This window comes from Scyliorhinus torazame, chromosome 10 (genome assembly GCF_047496885.1).
Source record: "Scyliorhinus torazame isolate Kashiwa2021f chromosome 10, sScyTor2.1, whole genome shotgun sequence".
In the NCBI taxonomy this organism is placed as follows: domain Eukaryota; kingdom Metazoa; phylum Chordata; class Chondrichthyes; order Carcharhiniformes; family Scyliorhinidae; genus Scyliorhinus; species Scyliorhinus torazame.
In genome coordinates, this window is record NC_092716.1 from 86,088,991 (window position 1) to 86,104,722 (window position 15,732).

At 50.6% G+C, this 15,732-nt stretch overlaps 1 protein-coding gene across 1 annotated transcript in view; it reads right to left on the reverse strand.

Moving 5' to 3' along the window:
- LOC140430707 (11-beta-hydroxysteroid dehydrogenase type 2-like) overlaps positions 1-15,732 on the reverse strand; it is a 126,530-nt gene that overhangs the window by 73,123 nt on the left and 37,675 nt on the right. The window lies entirely within an intron of this gene.

Genomic DNA, 15,732 nt, shown 5'->3' on the forward strand with positions numbered 1-15,732 from the left:
GGGGAGTGGTGGTGTGGGGAGGGAATCCAGGTATTAACCTGTCTATGGCGTTTTATATGCAGTCCTTGTGCAGATTTTAAAAATTGTCACATCTTCACATTGAGGACCCCCCCCCCCCCCCCATCCCCATTGGTGTGTGGCACAACTAATTGGTAAATGGGACTGACCTTAAATAAAAAGTTCATAGATCAAAACCAAATATCCATGAGAAACTGTGGACCACCAGCAGCAGAGTTTTCAATCACATTCTGGGATCCCGTGGCCTGGCATATCTCCACCCCCACACCCTTACCATTACTCATTAAGGGAGGGAACCGACTTGGTTCAATGAGAAGTGCAGGACAGCATGCCCAGAACAGCACCAGGCATATCTATAAATGTGGAGTCAACTTGGTGAAGCTACAGCACAATGTAACATGCTTAACAGTGGAAGCAACATGAGAGAGATAGTGCTAAGATGAGCCAAAAACCAAGGTGATCCAAAAACCAATGGATCAGATCAAAGTTCTGACGTTCTGACACTTGCAGTCATGAATAGTGGTGGACAAGCAGGTAATTAACTGAAGACTATATGAAGATCCCCAACTTCAATGTTGGTGGAACCCAGCATATCAATGCAAAGGGCAAGGCTGAAATATTTGCAACCATCTTTAGCCAGTAGTATGAGTGGATGATCTATCTTGGCATCATCTGGAGGTCTGCACCATCACAGATACCTTTCAAATTGATTCATGCTATGTGAACTGGCACTAATACGGCAAAGACCCTGACATCAACCTGACTGCTGTACTGAAGACGTGCTCCAGGACTATCCGTGACCAGTTAGGCTCGCCCAGTCAGCTGCATATACCAGGCAGACAATATGCAAATTTGTCCACAAAGAGCAGTTCAAGTCAATCCAACAAACTACCACCTCACCTGACTACTCTCAATCATTATCAAATTAATTGAAGGTGTCATCAACAGTGCTATCAAATGGCACTTACACAGCAATAGTCAGATCACCAATACTCAAGTTTGATTGACCACTCAACACCACACCTCATGATAACCTTGCTCTCCAAGTGTGGACAAAAGAAGCGAGGCGACAGTGGCTGCCTTGATATCAAGGCAACATTTAATGGATTGTGGTACCAAGCAGTCCTGGCAAAATTGTCATTGGGAATCAGGAGGAATACGCTCCACTGATTGAAGTTATACCTAGCACAATGGAAAATAGGTGGTGGTGGCTGGAGGTCAATCAGCTCAGTCCTGGGCCATCACTGCAAAGTTCCTCAGGGTAGTGTTCTAGGCCCAATCATCTTCAGCTGCTTCAGTAATGACCTTTCTACATAAGGGCAGTTGAAGGGGACTTCCAGTGTCGGCCATGCGTGGGTAGGTCGCATTTTCGGCAGCTCCCGCCACAAGAAAAGTTGGACTCAACCTAAAGGACAGTCATACTGGGACGTTACTCTGGTGGGGATGGTAATTGCCGAGTAGCCGGAGGGAGCGACATTGTGTTGTTCCCTCTTATTTTTGTTTGCTCTCTGTGTCTTCGGCCATGTTTTCGGCTTTTGTAGAGCTCGGCCGCAGAGGGAGGAGAGGGGCCCTACACGTAGGGCTGCTCTCCTGGCAGCCGGAGCCGTTTCTTTTGTGGGGTCAGGTTTGTGCCCGGGGTTTGTTGTTTGTTTTGTGGGGAGAGGGGGGCTGGAACTGTTCTTTGGGGGCCGTTGCAGCAGATAAGCTGGGCTTTCCACAGGGCGGGAGGGGCCCAAAAAACGAGGCATCTGAATAATTGGAGACAGAGGCGGGAGCAGCCGGGGTCAGCATGGGTCAGCTGACTCACGGAAGCGTAATGGGGGGAGAGCCAGTGTCAAGCGGGTGCTTGACTTGGGGGTTTGGGATCACGGGGCTAAGGGGGGATGGGAAGCTGCTTTGCTGACAGAAAAGGAACCAACATGGGGTAACAGAGGGAGAGTCGGGGGGGCCAATGGGAGGGCTCGAGTAAGGGGGAGACGCGGGCTCGTGGCTGGCCGAAAAAGGGAGATGGCTAATCGGGGGGGGTAGCCCCCCATCCAGGCTGATCACGTGGAATGTGCGGGGCCTAAATGGGCCGGTCAAGAGGGCTCGCGTGCTCTCGCACCTAAAGGGGTTAAAGGCAATTGAACGGAGGTTTCTAAGCATCATCATGATGCCCTCAGAGGGAGGGGAAGCAGAAGTAGTGATGGCAATGGACGCAGAGAAAGCCTTTGACCGGGTGGAATGGGAGTACCTGTGGGAGGCGCTAAGAAGGTTCGGGTTCGGTGAGTCCAGCTACTCTGCCAGGCCCCTGTGGCAAGTGTGCGCACGAACAGGGCGAGGTCGGAATAATTTAGGCTCCACCGGGGACGAGGCAGGGGTGCCCCCTCTCCCTGTTACTATTCACCCTTGCGATAGAGCCGCTGGCTATAGCGCTGCGGACTTCAAGGAACTGGCGGGGGCGGGGGTGGGGGTGGGGGTGGGGGGAAGCATCGGGTTTCTCTTTATGCGGACGATCTGCTCCTGTACATCTCGGATCCACTAGAGAGGATGGGGAAGGTCATGCAGATTCTGAGGGACTTTGGCAATTTCTGGGGTACAAGCTAAACGAGAAGAAAAACGAGATGTTTGTGATCCAAGCTAAGGGGCAGGAAAAGAGACTGGGAGAGCTTCCGCTGATGATGGTCGAGAAGAGCTTTTGGTTATTAGGGATACAGATGGCTCGAAAGTGGGATGCCCTCCACAAGCTTAATCTATCTTGGCTGGCAGAGCAGATGGAGGGGAACTTCAAAAGGTGGGACATGCTCCCGCTGTCTCTAGCGGGGAGGGTGCAGATCGTTAAGATGACGGTTATCCCCAGATTCCTGCTCGTCTTCCAGTGCCTTCCCATCTTCATCCCTAAGCCCTTCTTTAAGCGGGTGAACAAGATCATCTCGGGATTCGTTTGGGCAAATAAGACCCCGCGAGTAAAGAGACTGTGCCTCGAGCGGAGTCGGGGAGCAGCTGGCGCTGCCGAACCTTTGCAGCTACTATTGGGGGGCTAACATAGCCATGATTAGGAAATGGGTATTGGGGGAGGGGTCGATGTGGGAGCGGTTTGAGGCGGCCTCATGTAAAGGTACCAGCCTAGGGTCACTTGTAATGGCACCTCTGCCGTTCTCGCCGGCCCGCTACTCCTCCAGTCCGGTGGTGGTGGCGGCATTAAAGATCTGGGGTCAGTGGAGAAGGCACAGGGGGGTGGAGGGAGCCTCAGTCTGGACCCCAATACGCAACAATCACAGATTTGTCCCGGGCAAGATAGACGGAGGGTTTAAAAGCTGGCATAGGGCAGGTATTAAAAGGATGGGGGACCTGTTCATAGACAGGATCTTTCCCAGCCTGAAAGCACTAGAGGAGAAATTCAGTTTGCCCCCTGGAAACGTTTTCAGATACCTTCAGGTACGCGCCTTTCTGAAAAAACAGGTGGTATCATTCCCGCCGCTACCCCCACGCAGGATACAGGATAGGGTGGTCTCCGGCACCTGGTAGGAGAGGGGAAGGTTTCGGACATCTACCGGGAACTTCAGGAGGCAGAGGATGCCCCAGTAGAAGAGCTTAAGGGCAAATGGGAGGAGGAGCTAGGTGGGGAGCTGGATGCAGGCCTGTGGGCGGACGCCCTAAACAGGGTCAATTCCTCTTCATCATGTGCCAGGCTTAGCTTAATCCAGTTTAAGGTGGTCCACCGGCGCATATGATGGCAACCAGGATGATCAAGCCCTTTGGGGTTGAGGATAAATGTGTGCGGGAAGCCCGGCAGATCATGTCCATATGTTCTGGGCATGCCCGGCTCTTCAGGGATTCTGGCAGGGTTTTGCTAAGGCAATGTCCAAGATCTTAGACATGCGGGTGGTGCCGAGTCCAGAGATAGCGATCTTTGGTATGTCAGATGATCTGGAGTTCAGGAAGCGAAAGAGGCCGAGGTTTTGGCCTTTGCCTCCCTGGTAGCCCGGAGACGGGTCCTTTTAATGTGGAGGGACTCGAAGCCCCCCCCTCCCCCTCCGCCCCCCAGGGTCCATGGCGGGGTTTTCTTGGAGGTGGCAGCCGTTCCTCGACTTTCTAGGAGAGCAGTAATGTTCAGCAGCAGCATCCCGGGGCGGGGGGAATCGTTACGTTGTATTGTTCTTTTCTCTGTATATATGGTTAACCTTTATTTTATTATGATAATGGTTACACGCGGTTATACAAAAATTATGTTTTTGACAAAAATGTTGAATAAAAATAATTTTAAAAAATAAATAAGGGCAGTTGAAGATGTTGACAGATGATTGCACACTGTTCTGCACTATTAGAGTCTCAGAGATTGGAGCAGTCTGTGTCCATGTGCAACAAGATCTGCACCACATTCAGGCTTGGGCTGAAGTGGCAAGTGTCACAGTCCCAGCTGATGTTACTACTGTACAAGTCAGATCCAAAGGTGGAACCTGGCTTGATTGATCCCAACTATAGTTTTGTTTAGAAACTTGATGCCTGCTGGCACACTGGAGCGGAAAGTCGGTGATTATCCTAAATTGGGATGATGTAACTGTATAAGGTGGATGTTGGTCGCAACTGATTCTTCTGGGGGAGGTGGGAATGTAAACTGTGTATTAGACCCGAAGTTGGATCGCTCCAGGCCAAAATCGTTGGACCCTTCGGGGATGGCAAAGGTGCTTGTGGCATTCATGGAAGAGGTGCGGACCCATTTATGCACCCTGGGGGTAAGGAGTTCTTGCTTTTTTCTCCCCGGTTCACAATGTGTACTCGAGGATAGATTTCTTTGTCATGGGTAGGATTGTCTCCCCGTGGTGAAAAAGGCAGAGTATTCTGCAGTGGTTGTTTCTGACCATGCTCCGTATTTGTTAGATCTAGTGTTGGAGGTGGGCCAGACGCAGGGGTGGAGGTTGAATGTAGGGCTGAAATTGGATTCTGCGAGTGTGTTTCGAGAGTCATATGGGAATATGTAGAGTTTTAAAGAGAATGGGATGGTCTCACCCTCTGCTCTGTGGGAGGCGTTGATTAGAGTGGAGATCACATCGTATAAGGCATACATGGACGGGGAGGCCAAGAAGGAGCAGCAGAAGTTAGTGGATGAGATGCTTCAACTGGATCAGGGTATACAAGTGACCCAACTCCAGAAGTATTGGCATGCAGGAAAAAACTGCAAATGTAGTCTGACCTGTTGTCTATGGACAGAGCGGTGCACCAGTGGGCGTTTTGAGTGGGGTGGTGAAAGCGAGCAGCCTCTTAGCTCACCAGCTACAGAGGCAGGAAGCTCCTCAGGAGATCAATCAGGTTAAAAATTCAAACGGTAGGCTGGTTTCTGCCCCGGGTAAGGTGAATGGGGCATTGAGCTTGTTATGAGAGGCTTTATTAGGTCAGAGCCGCCAGAGGATGAGCAGGAAATTGTAGAGTTTTTAAGAGAGTCTGGAATTTCCAACGGTAGGGGAAGAACCGTGGGAAGAGCTGGAGGTACCATTGGGATTGAAGGAGGTTTGGGTTTGAACTGCATTAGGAAAGATGCAGACAGGGAAGACGCCAGAGCCAGATGGGTTCCCAGTGGAATTCTATAATTTGCAGATCAGCTGGTTCCGTTATTGATGAGGATGTTCAATGGTTCGCTGGCACAGGGATCCATCTCCCTTCTCCTGATAAACAATAAGGTCCCACAGAATGTACGTCTATTGCCCGATTTTATTGCTTATGTAGGTGCAAAGCTTTGGCCAAGATCCTGGCGTTTTTGGAACCCCGTCTCTCTGAGATAGTTGGGGAGGACCAAACGGGATTTGCGAAGGTCTGAAAGCTGTCGTCCAATGTGAGGTGACTGCTCAATGTGGTTCTCACCCCAGCAGTTGGGCCGGAACCCGAGATAATCATTCACTAGATGCACACAGGTGTTTGATAGGGTTGGCACCTCTTTGCGGTATTGGAGATTTGGGTTGGGCCCCAGGCTTGTGTCGTGAGTGCGGCTGTTGGATGAGGCTCTCTTTGCCAATGTTCGGACCAACATCATGAGTTGGGCTCTTTCAAAGCGAGGATGACCAATGCACCCTCTTGTTTGCCTTGGCAATTGAGCCACTGGCTATTGCCCAGAAAGCCTCAAATACAAGGAGAGGGATAGTTAGGGGTGGAACACAGGGGTCGAGATTCTCCGAGCCTGCGCCGGCTCAGAGAATCGGCGTAAACGGCGAAATGGCCCGACGCGATTCACCGACGACCAGAGAATCGCCGCCAGCCGTGCACGGTCGACACGGCGCCGGTCGGGGGCCGTTGAAGAGGCCCCCGCGGCAATTCTCCGCGGTCGACCGGCCGAGTTCCGCCGGCGTGGTTCCCGTATGATTCCACCCGGCGGGAGCTCGGACCCGCGGCGGCCGTCCTGGTGGGGGGGGGGGGTGGGGATCAGACTGAGGGCCTGCATGCGAGATCCGGGGGGGGGGGGGGGCTACCTTCTTCTGCGCCAGCCCGCTGTGTGGCTCCGACACGCAAGCGGACGCCGTGCGCATGAATGGACTCGCGGCGAGCAGTGCAGGGCCGCCTATGGCGCTGGAGCAGCACAGAGCACTCCACCGGCGTCAACATTTAGCTGCGGGGGGGGGGGGGTCGACCTGCAAAGGCGGAGCAGCCTCCCATTGATCTTGGCAGGTCGGGTTCAATCCATCAAAATGAACATCTTACCTAGATCATAGAATTTACAGTGCAGAAGGAGGCCATTTGGCCAATTGAGTCTGCACCTGCCCTTGGAAAGAGCACCCTACTTATTCTTGCTCTTATTTCAGTGTGATCCGCTTTTTATGCCCAAAGTCTTTTTTTTTTTCCGGGGGATTGAGCAACTTATATCGGGTTTCATATGGACGGGAAAGACCCATGGGATTCGGGGGGGGGGGGGGGACTTGCAGAGGGATAGACAGTCGGGGGGATTGTCACTGCCAAATTTGATAGTTTATTACTGGGCCACCAGTGTGGAGACGGTGCTGGGGTGGGGCAGAGACCCAGGGTCTACCTGAGTGCAGATGGAGTATGGGTGATGTAGAGCAGTGATTTTCAAAGTGGGGGTCGCAACCCGCGATGCCAGATGTGTAGAATGGGTCACCAAAAGGTCACCCAAAATGATCCCCAAATATCGCCTGACCATGTTTACCGTTTTCTTCTCACTAAATTCTCACTGCATTACCATGTATGACCGCGCGAAGCTGATGAAGAAGCCAGTGCCGTGGACCTCCTTGCCTCTCTGGGCCAGAGTGTAGTTGGGTAGTTTGCAGTCAGAGAACTTAAATTCTCTTTGGGTGGCATTTCCTGCTACTGTGTTTAGCGTCGGGATCTGTATTATTTCTTGAATTCAGTGTGTCACTAACAAACCGCGTGCGTCTTTTATCATTCTCTCAGTTAAGCTGGACATAAAGCCTCCTCCATCCCTATAAGCACCTATGTCCACTCCCGAATTGTTTCTCCACACCGCACTGGTCCTTCAAGGGCGCTTCATTTTTTCATTACCTCCCCCGTTGCTATCCATCCTCTCTTCTCAGGTACTCGTCCCCAAGCATCTGTCACTGCCCTGTGGCTGTATGGACTCCATCAACTGAATCGGTTCCTCTACCGCAAGGTCTTTTGCATTTACCTTTAATCGGGGCTTGAATTGTTCGCCAAAGATGGCATTAGCTGGCGACTAAACTACACTCATGTATACAGGAGCCGGAGAAATATGTTGCAGGTGTTAGAATGGAATGTGTCTGTTTGTTTTGCATATTCGTCAGCTGAGCTGTGCCCAGCATTGTTTTTTTTTTAAAGCATGTTTTCATCTGTTACATTATTACCTGGGAAATGGTAGACAGGCATCCAGTCTGACCGCATTTTTCATTCAACAGTTGGGGCTCCTATTTCTGAAGTTGAAGTCTCGAGTTTAATTTTCTATCCGAGGTTGTGTTTGATTTTGAAATCGTGAGGTTTTGAACGCATGAACAATACGTTGTTAAAACTGCAATATTGAGCCTGTTAATCTTTCCAGCGTTTGCATGCAATTTTCCAAAAGCTAACAATGGATGTGAAGATATAAAATAACCAAATAATCCTGTGTTACACCTTTAGCAAGGTGTCAGAGTGAAGCTGCTGCACAAGGTGAAACAGCAGTTCAATTTACAAATTTACATTCAATAATACAGAAGTGCCAACAGGTGGGACTTTTAAAAACAGTAATTATGGAGAATCTTTTGTGAATGTGGCGTGGGTCCAGACATTCTGTAAACATGGGTCGCTCGAAAAAAAGTTTGAAAAACACTGGTGTAGAGGGTCCAGTTTGGGGGCGCTCGTGATAGTGTCTCTGACATTTGCTCTGGCAAAACATGTGTCAAATCCAATGGTTGTCCCCACTTTAAAAATATGGAGGCAACTCCGTCAGCACAAGTTAGGAACAAAAGGTTGGCCCCAATGGTAGGAATCACCTGTTTGATGACACATATTGGGTGGGTGGAAAGGGCTGGAGAGAGGGAGTGATTTTTTCTTGGAGGGGTGGTTTGCCAGCCTGGAGGAGTTGAAGGAGAAAGTCGGGCTCGGAATCACCAAATTCCCCATCATCAACATCCTGGAGGTTGCCAATGAACAGAAACTGATGTGGACCAGCCATAGAGATACTATGCCTGCAAGAGCAGGTCATAGGCTGGGGGTTCGGAGCAGGAGCAGAATTAGGCCACTCGGCCCATTGAGTCTGCTCCGCCATTCAATCATGGCTGATATTTTCTCATCCCCATTCTCCTGCGTTCTTCCCATAACCCGATCCCCTTATTAATCAAGAACCTATCTATCTCCGTCTTAATGACACTCAATGATTTGGCCTCCACAGCCTTCTGCGGCAAAGTGTTCCACAGATTCACCACCCTCTGGCTGAAGAAATTCATCCTCACCTCGGTTTTAAAAGACCATCTCTTTAGTCTGAGATGATGTCCTCTGGTGCTAGTTTTTCCTACCATCCACTTGCCTAGACGAGTGAAGCAACCATCAACACTATAAACAAAACTAAAAGAGCTGGTCATTGACTTCAGGAAGGGAAGTATCATACACACCCCTGTCTGCATCAATAGTGTCGAGGTGGAGATGATTGTCAGCTTCAAATTCCTAGGTGTGCACATCACCAACAATCTGTCCTCGTCCATCTACATTGACGCTACGCCCAAGAAAGCATAATAGCGCCTATACGTTCTCAGAAAATTTGGTATGCCCACATTGACTCTTACCAATTTTTACAGATGCACTATAGAAAGCATCCTATCTGGTTGCATCCCAGCCTGGTATGGCAACTGCTCGGCCCAAGACTGTCGTGCATGTTTTCAGACTTTTGTATCTCCTGCCCAATGGAAGAAGTTGGAAGAGTGAATAATTTGGGTAGGAGGGGTCTTTGATTATACTGCCTGCTTTCCCTAGACAGCGGGAGGTGTAGACAGGGTCAATAGATGGGAGGCGTGTTTGCATGATGGACTGGGCTGTGTTCATGGCTCTATAGTTTCTTACGTCTTGGGCCGAGCAATTGCCATACCAGGCTGTGATGCAGCCAGATAGGATGCTTTCTATGGTGCATCTGTAAAAGTTGGTAAGAGGCAATGAGGACATGCCGAATTTCCTTAGTTTCCTGAGAAAGCATAGGCTCTGTTGTGCTTTCTTGGTCATAGTGTCAACGTGGGTGGACCAGGACTGATTGTTAGTGGTGTGCATACCTAGGAATTTGAAGCCATCAACCATCACCATCTTGGCGCCATTGATGCAGACAGGGGTGTGTACGATACTGTAGTCAATCACCAGCTCTTTAATTTTGCTGACATTGAGGGAGAGATTGTTGGCGTTACACCATGCCACTAGGTTCTCGATCTCCCTCCTGCACTCTGGTTCGTTGTTCGAGATCCGACCCACTACGGCCGTGTCACCAGAAAACTTGTAGATGGAGTTAGAGCCACATTTTGCCACACAGTCATGTGTGTACAGAGACTATATTAGGGGGCTAAGTACGCAGGGGCCCCGGTATTGAGGACTATCATGGAGGAGACGTTCTTGTTTACCCTTACTGATTGTGGTCTATGGGTCAGGAAGTTGAGGATCCAGTTGCAGAGGGAGAAGCAAAGTCCTAGGTTTTGGAGTTTTGATAGGAGCTTGGCTGGGATTGTGGTGTTGAAGGTGGAGAGCAATGGGCAATGACGAACTCTCTCAACATATACAAAGCATGAAGGATAACTGTTTACATTTCATTAGGTGATTTCTTCAGTGATGTAAATGCACACTCTGCAAAGTGACAAGCTTGGAGAACACCAAGTCAAAGAAAACATGCACCCACTCATACCCAGTCCCCTATCTGAACAAGACAAGACATCTTAGACCACAACAGAAAATGCTGGAAATACTCAGAAGGTGTGGCAGCATCGTGCAGTAAGAAATAGAGTTAACGTTTTAATATAAAGGTTGGAAAACGTTAGGGATGTAACAGCTTTTAAGTACAGAGGCTGGGACTGAGACTACCCCAGGCCTGTGCCGCGCGGCCCGCAGCCGCCCGCCCATCATGGGGGGCTACCATGCTACTTTTGTGGCCAGACCCAACACCCCCGACTGCACTGCCCGGCACGCAATGTGAACTGCAGCAGCTGCAGGCGAAAAGGACATTTCGCCAAGGTCTGCCTGGCCAGGTCTAAGAACTCAAACTCACAGACCCGATCCACAGACTCACAGGCTCGCAAACCCCGCAAGGTGACAGTGTGTCTGCCGACTCCGCCTCCACATAACATGTGCGACTCATGGGGGCCGCCATCTTTGCCATCCTCCCCCACACGGCCGGCCACGTGCGATCCATGGTGGCCGCCATCTTGGGCACCGCCATCTTGGGCGCCATCTTCCTCACCGCCCGCCACGCTCGACCAACGGGGGCCGCCATCTTGGCCGCCATCTGCTATGCCGCTCGACGCATACGACCTACACGGACAGCCATCGCGGGGCTGACCCAGCACCTCCGATCACGCCGCTGGCTACCCACACCTCAGCGCGGTCACCCTGGACTAGTTGCGACATAAGCACCTCCGGAGCTCCATGATGGCCGTCCGGGTTAACGGGTACAAGACACCTTGCCTTTTCGAATCCGGCAGCACAGAGAGCTTCATTCACCCGGACATGGCAAGACGCTGCTCGCTCCCAGTATTCCCGACGCAACGGACCATATCCCTCACCTCTGGGTCGCACTCGGTGCAAATCCAAGGGTGCACTACTGCAGCCCTAGCGATACAGGGCGCTGAGTATGCTAATTTTCAACTATATGTGCTCCCAGACCTCTGCGCTCCTCTCCTTTTGGGACTCGACTTCCAGTGCAACCTCAGGAGCCTTAAGTTCGGGGGGCCCCTGCCCCCGCTCAACATATGCAGCCTCGCAACCCTAAAAATCGACCCCCCCCCTCCCCTCTTCGCAAACCTCACCGCCGATTGCAAGCCAGTAGCCACCAGAAGCAGGCGGTATAGCATGCAGGTTGGAAAACGTTAGGGATGTAACAGCTTTTAAGTACAGAGGCTGGGAGATGTGTGAAACATGAAGAACAAAAAAGGGAGGGTTTGTGTCAGGATGGAAAGCCAGGTGAGATTAAATGACAGAAAAGTAATGGTACGGAAATGCCAATGGAACAAGTAAAAGAAAATCCAAGATGTTGAATCTCAAGGAAGCATAATACAGAATCATCAACAGCAGCTGTCACCTAAAGTAGGAAGAATAATGAGGGCACTCTGAAATATCCAAATGCAATGTTGAGTCCAGGGGGCTGGTAAATGACAAATTAAAAGATCAGGTGCTGTTTCACGAGCTTACATGGAGCTTTATGGCACGTTGCAGAAGGCCAAGGTTAGAGAGGTCACGATGGGAGCAACGTCAAGAATTAAACTGCCAGGCAACCAGAAACAGAGTCACTTCTGCTCCAAATAGAAGTGTTCTGCAAAGTGGTTATCCAGTCTGCGGTGACCACATTGTGAGCAGCAAATACAGAATTGAAAGTAGAAATAAAGCACTATTCCGGCGGGAAGGAGTGTCCAGGGCCTTGGATGGCAAGAAGGGAGGAGGCTAAAGGGCAGGTATTGCATGGGAAGAGAAGCAGGTGATTAAGAACAACCAGGCAGTCAGGGAAGGAATAGTCCCTTCAGGATACGGAGGGGAAAATGTGTCTGGTGATAGCATCACAAAGGTGAAAAATAATCCACTGAAAGTGGAAGCTGGCAGATGGAAGGAGAGTACCAGGAAAACCAAATCATGATTCTGGAAGGGTGATGTAGGGGTGAAAGTACAAGTGTAGGAAATGGGACAGACATATTTAAGGGCAAGGTCTTCCATAGTGAGGGTGGGAATTCATGACAGCAGATAAAAGACAACATACTGGATGTACTGGTATAAAAAAGGTGGCAGCATAAAATAAAACGATGAAACTAAAGAAACAGTGTAGAGAGTCCTTACAAGAAGGGTGTGTGGAAGTGTAAATCACAGCTGTGAGAATCAGTGAGCTTGCAGTGGATATTGGTCGATAACCAATCCCAAGAAATGGAAACACTGGAAGCTCAGGAAGGGAGAGTCCAAAATAGACCATGTGAAGGGCGAGGAAGTGTGAAAGGTGAAAGCAAGGTGGATGGAATTTTCCAGTTCAGGGTGACAGCAGGAATTGACACTGATTCAGTCAATGCTGGAATAAAGAAGTGAGGGAGGGACCCCATGTCATACTGAACAGAGAATTAAATGCCATGAAAAGGCAGGGATAACTACCACTCACATGGGTTTCAAAAGCAACTATTTGGAAAAATTGAGTGGAGTGAAGAAGTTGTTCAATGCGAGAATTAGTTCAGTCGGGTCGAGGAGAGTGACGCTGGATGAGGACTGGTTAGGCCTCAAGTCCCGAAAGATGTGCTGTTAGGTGAATTGATTTGATTTATTGTCACATGTACCGAAGTACAGTGAAAAGTATTTTTCTGCGGCCGAGGAGCGTGTGGTGTTGGGTGTTCTGACACACAGATGAGCCAACACGGTTGTATATGGTACAACGCTATTTTATTTAAACTTACTATGTACAGTTTTGTCTTGACACTCTGCACGTGGGGATTCCCAGTTTGTGATTTTGTAACAGCTCTTCTCCGTGTCTTTGTCCCCAGACCTACTGACCACCAGGTGTCGTGCTCGTGCTTTTTATGTGGTTGGTGTTCTTGTGTGTGATTGGTTGTGGTGTTGTGTGCTCTGATTTGCCTGTTGGTGTATCCATCATGATGTGTGTGTTTGAATATCATGACATCCCCCCTTTTTACAAAGATATGTGCCCACGTGGTAATAAATATGATCGTGTCGTGAGTGCATCTAAGAGTGTGTGTGTGTCGTGTACAGCATGTGCATATGACGGAACTATTTACATGGGGCGATGTCGGGTGCGTCACATGAACCAAGTTGTACCATAACATAACATGAATGCGAACGAGAGAAAAAAAAAACTTGAACAGTTGTCCAGTCAGACGATATCTGGAACGATAAACAACAACAGGTTATCATGTAAAATTGTGCAACTTGTTAGACATATGAACGGTATTATAAGTCCAGTCTAATGGGCTTGTGACGAGTTCGGGTTGACCGCCTCAAGGGTGGATCAAGAACCACCGGCTGCTGTGCAGGCATGGCCATGGGTGGCGATGGAAAGGGCGTGATGTGCGGCAGCTCCACAAAGTCATCCTCGGAAGCCTGTTGAGGGTCTGGCGTGTGCGTACTGTGTGGCTGTGAGCGTGGAAGTCGGCGAAGGGCGCGCCGATTGCGGCGACGCACTGAACCATCCGGCATGCGAACCAGGAACGAGCGGGGAGCCACTTGTCGGAGGACTTCGGCCGATGCTGACCAGCCACCATACGGTTGATGGACGCGTACTTTGTCTCCGGAGGACAGGGGGGGGCAGGTCCGTCGCTCGTGTGTCGTACCGACTTTTCTGGCGATCACGCTCCATTTGCATGTTCCGAAGAACCGTCTCATGGTCTGTTGTTGGTGCCAGGATGGAAGGTACCGTCGTCCTGAGGGAGCGACCCATTAGTAGCTGCGCTGGCGAGAGACCCGTGGATAGCGGGGCCGATCGATAGGCCAGCAAGGCGAGGTTAAAGTCCGATCCGGCAGCAGCCGCCTTGCACAGGAGCCGCTTGGCGATGTGGACACCCTTTTCAGCCTTCCCGTTCGATTGTGGATGTAGAGGGCTGGATGTCACATGAGTGAAACCATATGCTGCGGCAAAGGACGACCATTCACGGCTGGCGAAACAGGGTCCATTGTCTGACATGACAGTCCTTGGAATGCCATGGCGAGCAAATGTTTCCTTGCAGGCCCCAATGACTGCGGACGACGTCAGATCATGGAGAGGCATGACTTCCGGGTAGTTTGAGAAGTAGTCTATAATAACGATGTAATCTCTGCCGAGCGCGTGAAATAGGTCAACACCCACCTTCGCCCAGGGGGACGTCACCATCTCGTGTGGTAGAAGCGTCTCCGGAGGATGCGCCGGCTGAAACCTCTGACAGGTTGTGCAGTTGAGCACCATGTTGGCTATGTCTTCATTAATACCCGGCCAATATACCGCCTCTCGGGCCCTTCGTCTGCATTTTTCGACGCCCAAGTGGCCTTCGTGTAGTTGATGAAGAATCATCTGGCGCATGCTGTGCGGAATAACGATCCTGTCTAATTTCATAAGGACCCCGTCTATGTTGGTAAGGTCATCTCGCACATTATAAAACTGGGGGCACTGCCCTTTGAGCCACCCTTCCGTCATGTGGCGCATCACTCGCTGCAGAAGGGGGTCAGTCGCCATCTCTGCGCGTATGTGGGCCAGACTAGGATCATCAGCTGGCAGATTTGCTGCTGTCAGAGTTACGTGTGCCTCAATTTGACGCACGAACCCCTCCGCATCTGGTGGTGTGTCCGCCACGATGAGATCCTTCCCCGGAGTGTAGATCAGTTCGAAATCATACCTCCTGAGTTTAAGAAAGATGCGCTGGAGGCGAGGGGTCATGTCGTTCAGGTCTTTGTTAATGATGTTGACCAGGGGGCGGTGGTCAGTTTCAACCGTAAATCGTGGCAGGCCATACACATAGTCGTGGAACTTGTCCAGTCCAGTTAACAAGCCCAGGCATTCTTTTTCTATTTGCGCGTAGCGCTGTTCGGTAGGGGTCATGGCTCGTGAAGCATATGCAACCGGGGCCCATGACGACGTGCTGTCTTTTTGCAGGAGTACCGCTCCAATACCAGATTGGCTGGCGTCTGTTGAGATCTTTGTAGGGCGAGTCGTGTCAAAGAACGCCAGCACTGGTGCCGTGACCAGTTTGTGCTTGAGCTCCTCCCATTCCCGCTGATGCGATTGGTGCCAGTTGAATTCTGTCGATTTTTTTACGAGATGGCGCATATTCGTTGTATGAGAAGCCAGGTTGGGAATGAACTTCCCAAGGAAGTTGACCATGCCCAGGAATCTTAGGACAGCCTTCTTGTCAGCCGGCCGTGGCATGGCTGTGATGGCGCTAACTTTGTCTGCATCGGGACGGACCCCTGACCGTGAGATGTGGTCCCCGAGGAATTTCAGCTCCGTCTGGCCGAAGGCACACTTCGCACGGTTGAGACGCAGGCCATTTTGTCGTATGCGGGTGAAGACACGTCGTAGACGATGCATGTGTTCCTGCGGAGTGGTGGACCAAATGATGATATCGTCCACATATACAC